This window comes from Cricetulus griseus, chromosome 2, assembly GCF_003668045.3.
Source record: "Cricetulus griseus strain 17A/GY chromosome 2, alternate assembly CriGri-PICRH-1.0, whole genome shotgun sequence".
NCBI classification, from domain to species: domain Eukaryota; kingdom Metazoa; phylum Chordata; class Mammalia; order Rodentia; family Cricetidae; genus Cricetulus; species Cricetulus griseus.
This window is the reverse complement of record NC_048595.1, coordinates 93,918,185-93,929,539: the sequence shown is the minus strand read 5'-3', so window position 1 is coordinate 93,929,539 and position 11,355 is coordinate 93,918,185.

Here is an 11,355-nt window from a genome sequence, read left to right as displayed (position 1 = left end):
GCTACCAGGACAAGCAATGAAAGAGCTAGGAGATGATCACTACACTGTATATAGTTTTTATCAATGAGAGTTGAGGTGGTCCCAATTCATCTTTATCTAAAATCTGTGTAAGTTCTGGCATTCAATAATTGCCCATTACTATGGTTGCTTACACAGTCAGCAAGCTGTTGTCCAGATTATTTGGATGCAGCATGATGTGAATACGTGCAAACAATAATGGGGTGGGATGCTGTTTGACACATTAGGAAAAAAATCCATACATAAAAAGAATGATAGGGCTGGAAAGATGATTCAGAGAGGAACCGAGTTTGATTCCAGAATGGTCAGGGCAGTTCACAATCACTGTAACCCCAGTTGCAGAGGATCCACTAGGATCCAAAACGTCTGACTTCCATAGATAGGGGTGTGTGTGTGTGTGTGTAATTTAAAAAATACATTCTTAATTTTTTTTAAAAAAAAAGAATGATAAGCTAGGCATCATACATGTCTATAATCCCAGCACTTAGGAGGTTGAGGCAGCAGGATCATACATTTAAGGCCTGAGCAATGTGCCAAGACCCTGTATAAAAATCCAAAAAATTAAAATAACAAAAACAAAAGTCAGAAGATGACAGAATCCTCTTTGGGAAGCCTCAGCAGAACCACCACTTTGATTTGAACTGGTGCATTGATGCAGACACACTCAGTGGCTTCTTAAGCTTTGCCATGATAGTTTAAATTCTGAAAGATGAGTGAGATTGTTAGAGATTTCTACCCTCCTGACAAGCTGTGTCCCCTCACAGGGGATGAGTGCTTCAGTTCTCTTATAGCACCTCACTCAGGACATAAATGGGCCTTCAGCACTGATAGAAAGCTGTTAGCTGCCTTTTCCACTTGGCAGGGTGTGAACTTGTTCACTTGGAGTGCTAGGGTAATCAAGCCTTACATGTTCCCTCAGTGTCTATGGAGAGATATCAAGATAGAAGAACACCATGGGAATTTAGAAGCAGACACAAAGTGACATCCGGATTGAGGAACAGCTAAAATCCTAATATAACTATCCATCCTCATGAAGAGAGTTGCTGGCTGCTAGTTTAATAAGTATTATCCAGGGACATAAGAGAAGGGAGTTTCAGACTTTAGTCCTAGAACAAGTTCAACAGGAGTCTCAGTTAATTTCCAGAATGAAGAATCGGTTTTTGTTTGATTGGAGGTGGGACTGGATGTAAGCTGAGCTGCCCATCCTTAGATAGCACAATGAAAACCCAGTCTCTATTTCTAGCAGTGGTTGGGCTCAAACACGTATTACGCAGGTGTCAGCCACATGCCACATGTCCCCACTAAACAGTATAGAAAGTATCTTCCCTCAAAATATACCAGTGTGGGTTAGGAGGTTGCTCAGTTGAAAAGGGCTGCCACACAAACATGAAGATCTGAGGTTCCTTCCCAGAATCCACATAAAAGTCAGGCAGAGCAGCACACACCCATAATACCCGTGGAGGGAGGCATATGCAGTTATAGCAGCTCTCTCGCTGTCTAGCCAGTCCAGCCAAAATTGTGAGCCTTATGTTCAGCAATAGTCTGTCTCAAAAACTATAGCAGAGAATTTAGGAAGATACCTGATGCCAGCCTCTGGCCTGCATACAAGTATGCATACACATTATACATGCCCATGCTTCCACACACTTAAATGTTGGGACCCAGACCCCATGAGATGAACCACAGGTACATCCTGTTTTCCCTGCCTCTGTCTCACTGGCATCAACATCCTGTTGTGAACCCTTACACCTTGGGTTTTTGTAAGTCTGTATAAAAGGCTGTTCCCTCCCTGGAATAAAGAGACAGACAGACACACATTCTCTTAGCAAACGACCAGGCGTCTTGCCATTCCATCTAAATCTCCAGACTTTTGCCAGATACTCGGACTTAGTTGAGGCGTGGGTGCCACACATAAACCTACAACATACACAAACAATTTAAAAAATTTGAATGTCTAGTTTCTTGAGTTTTTTATATATTGTGGATATTAGCCCTCTGTCAGATGTGAAGTTGGTGAAAATTTTTCTCATTCTGTCCTATTGACAGTGTCCTTTGCGTTACAGAAGCTTTTCTGTTTTGTGAAGTCCCATTTATTAATTGATGATCTTAGTGACTGCACTATTGGTGTTCCATTCAGGAAGTTGTCTACAACTGTTCATGCCTGCAAGATGTGCTAAGGTAAAGGCGGCACAGAAATTGTGGTGTGAGTGGCCAGCCAGTGATTAGCCCAGTTTGAGACCCATTCCACAAAAGGAAGCCAATCCCTGACCCAGAATCTGGATAACCCAGAGACCTAGGATAGAACCAAACAGACCAGAAAAAAAGAAGTTAATGAAATGATTTCTAATGATACTCTACTATACTTGTAGACCAGAGCCTGGCATAATTGTCATCAGAGAGGAGTCATCCAGCAACTGATGGGGACAGATGCAGAGACCCACAGCCAAATATCAGGAAGAGCTTGGAGAATCCTGCAGAAGGGGGAGCAAAGATTGTAGGAGTCAGAGAGGTCAAGGACACCACAAGAAAATCCACAGAATCAAACAACCAGGGCTTATAGGGGCTAATGGAGACTGAACCAACATTCAGGGAGACTGGATTCTGACCTAGGTCCTCTGCATTTATGTTGTGGTTGTGTAGTTTAGTGCCCTTGTAGGACTCTTAACCATGTGAGTAGGGTGCCCCTGACTCTTTTGCCTGCTTTTAGGACCCTTATCTTCCTACTGGGTTGCCTCATCCAGCCTTAATATGAGGGAAAATACCTAATCTTATTGCAAATTGGTATACTGTGTTTGGTTGATATCCTTGGGAGGCCGGCCCTTTTCTGAAGGGAAACAGAGGAGGAGTGAATCTAGGTAAGAGGGGAGATGGGGCCCTACTGGTAGGGTAGGAGGGCAGAGAAACTGTGGTCATGATGTAATGTATGAAAAAAGAATAAATAAATAATAAAAATAAAAAATTTTAAATATAAAAACAACACACATGGCGAGTCCAATTTCTCCTGAAGTGAGTGTACTCTCTGTTCCTGCCCTAATCCTGCCCAATGCCCCTATCACCCCTGGATCTCTCTGGGCCTGTGCCTGCATAGGGTAGACCCACCCAGATAGGGAGAACCTCCCTAAGTCCAGAAACACCTCATTCTTCCATCCCCCTCCACCACCCCAACCCCTGCTGAGTGATGAGACTACCAGGAGAGGCAAGACCATCCAGAGCTGCAGACCTTGAAGACTTGGCCCCCACAAACCACCAGGTGACAAGAGGAAATAGAGAGACCCCACCTGTACCCACTGGAAGAGATGGGGAAAACACAGTATAAGAACACACTCAACAACAGAAAGACTAATATGACACCACAAGAATCTAGGGACTCCACATCAGCAAGATCTGAAAAGCACAACACAGAGGAAGAAGAGACAAACTTAAAAATCTGCTTTATGAAGATGTTTGAGATCCTTCAAGAAGAAACAAGAAAATCTCTTAAAGAAATAGAAGAAAAAACAAAAAATTCAAGAAATAAGTAATTCTCTTAAAGAATCTAAAGAAAAACAACCAAACAAGTGAAGGAAGCACTAGAAACAGTTCAAGGCATGAAAGCTGAAATAGAAACAATAAAGAAAACACAGAATGAGAGGATGCTGGAAATACAAAGGCTGGATAAACAACCAGGATCTAAGGATGTGAGTATAACCAACAGAATACAAGAAATGGAAGAGAGAATCTTAGTTGTTGAAGACTCGCTAGAGGATATACAGTCATCGACCAAAGAAAATCTCAAGTCCAACAAATCCCTAACACAAAGCACCCAGGAAATATGGGACACCTCTAAAAGACTGAAACCTAAGAATAATAGGTATAGAAGAAGGTGAAGAAATACAGCTCAAAGGTACAGAAAACATATTCAACAAAATCATAGAAGAAAACTTACCCAACCTACAGAAGGATATGCCTATGAAAGTACAAGAAGCTTACAGAACAGCAAATAGACTGGACCACAAAAAGAAGTCCCCTCAGCATATAATAATCAAAACACCAAACTTACAGAATAAAGAGAAAATATTAAGAGCAGCAAAGGAAAAAGGTCAAGTAACTTATAATGGTAGAACTATAAGAATCACATCCGTCTTCTCGATGGAAAATTTGAAAGTCAGAAGGTCCTGGATAGATGTCCGACAAACACTAAGGGAACATGGATGCCAACCCAGACTATTGTACCCAGCAAAACTTTCAATCACTATAGATGGAGAAAACAAGATATTCCATGACAACACCAGATTTAAACAATACATATTCAAAAATCCAGCACTACATACAGTTCTGGAAGGAAAACTCCAACCCAACGAAGATAACTACACTCACAAAAACATAGTCAATAGATAATCCAACTTCACCAAACACGAACAGAAAAATGAGGACAAAATGCATACACAATGACACCAACAACAAAAAATCCAAAACAAACAAGAACCAACAATCAATGGAAATTAATATCCCTCAATGTCAATGGTCTTAACCTGCCTATAAAAAGATACAGGCTAACAGAATGGATACGAAGACAGAATCCATCCTTCTGCTGCATACAAGAAACACACCTCAACTTCAAAGACAGGTGTTAACCTCAAAGTAAAGGGTTAGGAAAATATTTTCCAATCAAATGGACCCAAGAAACAAGCTGGTGTAGCAATACTAATATCTAACAAATTAGACTTCAAATTAAAATCAATCAAAAGAGATGAAGAAGGGCATTTCATACTCATCACAGGAAAAGTCCATTAAGATGAAGTCTCAATCTTGAACATCTATGCCCCAAATACAAAGGCACCCACATTTGTAAAAGAAACATTACTAAAGCTCAAACCACATATAAAACCCCACACACTTACAGTAGGAGACTTCAACACCACGCCTTCACCACTAGACAGGCCCACCAGACAGAAACTTAATAAAGAAACAAAGGATCTAACGTAAGTTATGACCCAATTGGGTTAAACAGACATCTATAGAACATTCCATCCAAACACAAAAGAATATACCTTCTTCTCAGTGCCACATGGAACCTTCTCTAAAATTGACCACATACTCAGCAACGTAGCAAACCTCCACAGATACAAAGAAATTGAAATAACCCCCTGTATCATATCAGACCAATATGCTTTAATGTAGAATGCAACAGCAATACAAATTGCAGAAAACCTACAAACTCATGTAAATTGAATAACACCTAATTGCACCAAGGAAGAAATAAAAAAAGAGAGATTAAAGACTTTTTAGAATTTAATGAGAATGTAGACACAACATACCCAAACTTATGGGACACTAGGAAAGCAGTGCAAAGAGAAAAGTTCATAGCACTAAGTGCCCACATAAAGAAACTGGAGAATAGTCATGCAAAGAATTGACAGAACAACTGAATGCTTTAGAACAAAAAGAAGCAAACTCACAATGGAGGAGTAAACACCAGGAAATAATCAAACTGAGGGCTGAAATTAGTAAAGTAGAAAATAGAAAAACATCACAAAGAATCAATGAAACAAAGAGTTGGTTCTTTGAAAAGATCAACAAGATAGACAGATCTCTATCCAAACTAACCAAAAAGGAATAAAGAGGGCATGCTAATTAAGAAAATCAGAATCGAAAAGGGGGTTATATTATAACAACAGACACTGAGGAAATCCAGAGAATCATCAGGTCATACTTTGAAAACCTGTACTCCACAAAACTCGAAAATCTAAAGGAAATGGACAATTTTCTGGATAGATATCACTTACTAAAATTAAACTAAGAACAGATTAGCAGTTTAAATCGACCTATAGCCCCTAATGAAAGGCTGTCCACTCTCTCCATACCTCTTCAATATTGTCTTTGAAGTTCTAGCTAGAGTAGTAAGACAACAAAAGGAGATCAAGGGAATACAAATCGGAAAAGAATAAGTCAAACTCTCACTATTTGCAGATGATATGATAGTCTACATAAGTGACTGAAAAACTCAACCAGGGAAAGCCTACAGCTGATAAACACATTCAGCAAAGTGGCAGGATACAAGATTAACTCAAAAAAAATCTGTAGCCCTACTATATACGGATGACACATTGATGGAGAAAGAAATCAGAGAAGCATCACCCTTTACAATTGCCACAAACAAAATAAAATACCTTGGAGTGACACTAACCAAAAAAGTGAAAGACCTGTACCGTAAGAATTTTCAGTCTCTAAAAAAAGAAATTAAAGAAGATACCCGAAAATGGAAAGATCTCCCTTGCTCTTGGATAGGCAGGATCAACATAGTAAAAATGGCAATCTTGCCAAAAGCAATCTACAGATTCAATTCAATCCCCATCAAAATCCCAACACAATTCTTCACTGACCTTGAAAAAACAATTCTTAACTTTATATGGAGAAACAAAAGACCCAGGATAGCCAAAACAACCCTGTACAATAGAGGAACTTCTGGAGGCAACACAATCCCTGACTTCAAGCTCTATTACAGAGCTATAGTCCTGAAAACAGCTTGTTACTGGCACAAAAATAGACAGGTAGACCAATGGAATAGAGTTGAAAACCCCGATATAAATCCACACACCTACGAACACCTGATTTTTGACAAACAATCCAAATTCATACAATGGAACAAAGAGAACATCTTCAACAAATGGTGCTGGCATAACTGGATGCAAACATGTAGAAGACTACAGATAGACCCAAGCCTTTATCCCTGCACAAAACTTAAGTCAAAATGGATCAAAGACCTCAACAAAAACCCAGCCACACTGAACTTACTAGAAGATAAAGTGGGAAATACCCTTGAATTAATCGGTACAGGAGACTGCTTCCTGAACATAACACCAGTAGCACAGACACTGAGATCAACAATTAATAAATGGGACCTCCTGAAACTGAGAAGCTTCTATAAGGCAAAGGACATAGTCAGCAAGACAACACGACAGCCCACAGACTGGGAAAAGATTCACCAACCCCACATCTGACAGAGGGCTGATCTCCAAAATATACAAAGAACTCAAGAAGCTATTCTCCAAAACACCAAACAATCCAATTAAAAATTGGGGTACAGAACTAAATAGACAATTCTCAATAGAGGAATCTTATATGGCTGAAAGACATATAAGAAAGTGTTCAACATCCTTAGCCATCAGGGAAATGCAAATCAAAACAACTCTGAGATACCATCTTACTCCTGTCAGAATGGCTAAAATCAAAAACACCAATGATAGTTTATGCCGGAGAGCACGTGGAGAAAAAGGAACACTCCTCCACTGCTGGTGGGAGTGCCAACTTGTACAGCCATTGTGGAAATCAGTATGGCGACTCCTCAAGAAAATGGGAATGAGTCTACAAGATCCAGCAATTCCACTCCTAGGCATATACCCAAAAAAGCACATTCATATAACAAGGACATCTGTTCCACCATGTTCATAGCAGCATTATTTGTAATAGCCAGAAACTGGAAGCAGCCTAGATGCCCCTCAACCGAAGAATGGATAGAGAAAATGTGTTACATTTACATAATGGAGTACTACTCAGCAGAAAAAAAAAAAACAATGGAATCTTGAAATTTGCAGGAAAATGGATGGAACTCGAAAAAACCATTCTGAGCAAGGTAACCCAATCACAAAAAGACAAACATGGTATGTACTCACTCATATGTGGACCTGCTTTATGATTCATAGTAGTGACCGTGCTTTATCAGAGCTGTTTTTAATGATGTTGCTCAGAATGGTTTCCTTCCAGATGATGATTGAGAAGCTAATTTTAAAAAAAATGGTGACAGGTACCACAAGAGTAACAGAACTGTGCTGTTTTCTGGGATTTTGTTTTTTACTTTTTTTTTTTTTAATGGAGTGTGCTAGATGTCTCTACAATTTTGTTCAAATGACTGCAGAATCTGGAAAAGCTGTTGCTGTTATTGATGAATAACATACTGCCATTATTGGTCTTTTTATATAAATATAAATATGTATATACATATATAATTTGAATTTTTGGAAACTTTAGATGTGCTGTCAACTTTGGAAAAAAGTATCCCAGTTTACCATGTTGAGTTGGCAGTGTACAAAAATTAACAGCCATATTGGTCTAGAAATATTGAACTTAATTTTTTTTCCATTTGTACAGGGGTAACACACTGTATTAAATATGTAAGGTCTTAAAAAAAAGAAGGGATTTTGAGAGCCCATCCTATGTGAAGGGATGCTCCCTTGGCCTGGATACATGGGGAAGGGCCTAGGCCTGGCCCAGGATGATGTGGTAGAATTTGCAGAGCCCCTTTTGAGGGCCTTACCCTGACTGGGGAGTGGAGCAGGGATGGCTAGGGGGAAGGGGAGGGAGAGGGAGAAGCGATTGACATGTGAAACAAGCTTGTTCCTAATTTGAACTAAGAATAAAAGAGAGAGAGAGAGAGAGAGAGAGAGAGAGAGAGAGAGAGAGAGAGAGAGAGAGAGAGAGAGAAAGGATGGCTGATGGGGGCATAAGAGTTAGCAGATATGCTTATGAGACCCAATAAAACTGAGCCATGAATAGAGACGATAAAAAAATTATAATGCCTAATAAAATAGAAGCAGTCATCAAAAGCCTTCAAACCAAAAAAAGCCATGGCCACTACAGAATTCTACAAGAAATTCAAACAAGAGCTAATACCAGTAATCCTCAAATTGTTCCATATAATAGAAGCAGAAGGACATTGCCAAACTCTTTTTACAAGGCTACAATTACTTTGATATCCAAGCCACATAAAGATGTAACTAAAAAAGAGAACTACAGACCAATATCCCTGATGAACATCGATGTAAAAATACAAAAAATTGGCGAATCGAATCTAAGAACACATCAGAAAAATAATCCATCCTGATGAAGTAGGTTTCATCCCAGGGATGCAAGGATGGTTTAACATTCAAAAATCCATCAATGTAATCCACCATATTAAAACAAAAACTGAAAAAGAAAACCACATGATCATCTCACTAGATGCTGAAAAAGCCTTTGACAAAATTCAACATCCCTTCATGATAAAGATCTTGGAGAGAACAGGAATAACAGGAACATATCTAAACATGATAAACACAATATACACCAAACCAATAGCCAACATCAAACTAAATGGAGAGAAACTCAAAACGACAAGACAAGGCTGGCCACTTTCTCCATATCTCTTCAATATTGTACTTGAAGTTCTAGCTAGAGCAGTAAGACACGAAAAAGGAGATCAAGCGGACACAAATTGGAAAGGAAGAAGTCAAACTTTCCCTATTTGCAGATGATATGATAGTCTACATAAGTGACCCAAAAAACCCTACCAGGGAACTCATACAGCTGATAAACACCTTCAGCAAAGTGGCAGGATACAAGATTAACTAAAAAAAAAAAAAAAATCTGTAGCCCTACTATATACAGATGATGAACACAATGAGAAAGAAATCAGAGAAACATCACCCTTCAAAAACAACATAAAATATTTTGGGGTAACACTAACCAAAAAGTGAAATATCTGTACAGTAAGAACTTTGAGTCTTTAAAGAAAGAAATTAAAGAAGATACCCGAAAATGGAAAGATCTCCCATGCTCTTGGATAGGTGGAATCAACATAGTAAAAATGGCAATCTTGCCAAAAGCAATCTATAGATTCCACTCGATCCCCATCAAAATCCCAACATAGTTCTTCACAGACCTTGAAAGAACAATACTCAACTTTATATGGAAAAACAAAAAACCCAGATTAGCCAAAACAACACTGTACAATATAGAAACTTCTGGAGGCAACACAATCCCTGACTTCAAGCTCTATTATAGAGCCATAGCCCTGAAAACAGCTTGGTATTGGCACAAAAAATAGATGGGTAGACCAATGGAATCGAATTGAAAACACTGATATTAACCCACACACCTATGAACATCTGATTTTTGACAAAGAAGCTAAATCTATACAATGGAAGGAAGAAAGCATCTTCAACAAATGGTGTTGGCACAACTGGATTTGGACATGCACATGATTGCAGACAGATCCATATCTGTCACCATGCACAAAACTTAAGTCCAACCGGATCAAAGATCTCAACATAAATCCAGCCACACTGAGTCTTCTAGAAGAGAAAGTGGGAGATACCCTTGAATTAATTGGTATAGGAGACAGCGTCCTGATTATAACACCAGTAGCACAGACATTGAGATCTACAATTAATAAATGGGACCTCCTGAAACTGAGAAGTGTCTGTAAGGCAAATGACATAGTAAGACAAAATGACAGCCCACAGAATGGGAAAAGATATTCACCAACCCCACATCTGACAGAGGGCTGATCTCCAAAATATACAATGAACTCCAGAAGCTAGCCACCAAAACACCAAACAATGAAATTAAAAAGTGGGGTGCAGAACTAAATAGAGAATTTTCAACAAAGGAATCTGAAAAGGCTGAAAGACACTTAAGAAAGTGCTCAAAATCCTTGGCCATCAGAGAAATGCAACTCAAAACAACCCTGAGATACCACCTCACACCTGTCAGAATGACTAAAATCAAAAATACCAATGACAATCTATGCTGGAGAGGATGTGGAGAAAAGGGAACACTCCTCCATTGCTGGTGGGAGTGCAAACTTGTAAGACCACTTTGGAAATCAGTATGGCGGTTGCTCAGAAAAATGGGAATCAGTCTACCTCAAGATCCAGCAATTCCTCTCTTGGGCACATACCTGAATAATTCAAGTTTATACAACAAGTACATATGTTCAACCATATTCATAGCAGCATTGTTTGTAATAGTGAGAACCTGGAAGCAACCTAGATGCCCCTCAACCAAAGAATGGATAGAGAAAATGTGGTACATTTACACAATGGAATACTACTCGGTGGGAAAAAAGCAATGGAATCTTGAAATTTGCAGGCAAATGGATGGAACTAGAAGAAACCATCCTGAGTGAGGTAACCCAGTCACAAAAAGACAAATGGTATGTACTCACTCATATATGAATTTTATACATAGAGTAAAGTATTACCCTGCCTACAATCCTCTTCACCAAAGGAACTAGGAAACAAAAATGCATGTACCCCGGAGAATGGGAGGAGGTAGGATCTCCTGAGCTAATTGGGAGCACGAGGGTAGGGGAGAGGGACCTGGAAGAATGAGGGGAGGAGAAGAGGAGGGTAGAGGAGATGGAGGAGCAGAAAGATTGAGTCGGGGGAAGAACAGAGGAGAGCAGGATGAGAGATACCATAAAAGAGGGAGCCATTATAGGTCCGAGGAGAGATCTGGAACTAGGGAGATGTCCAGAGATCTACAAGGATGACACCAACAGACAATCTAGGCAATGGTGGAGAGGCTACCCTAAATGCC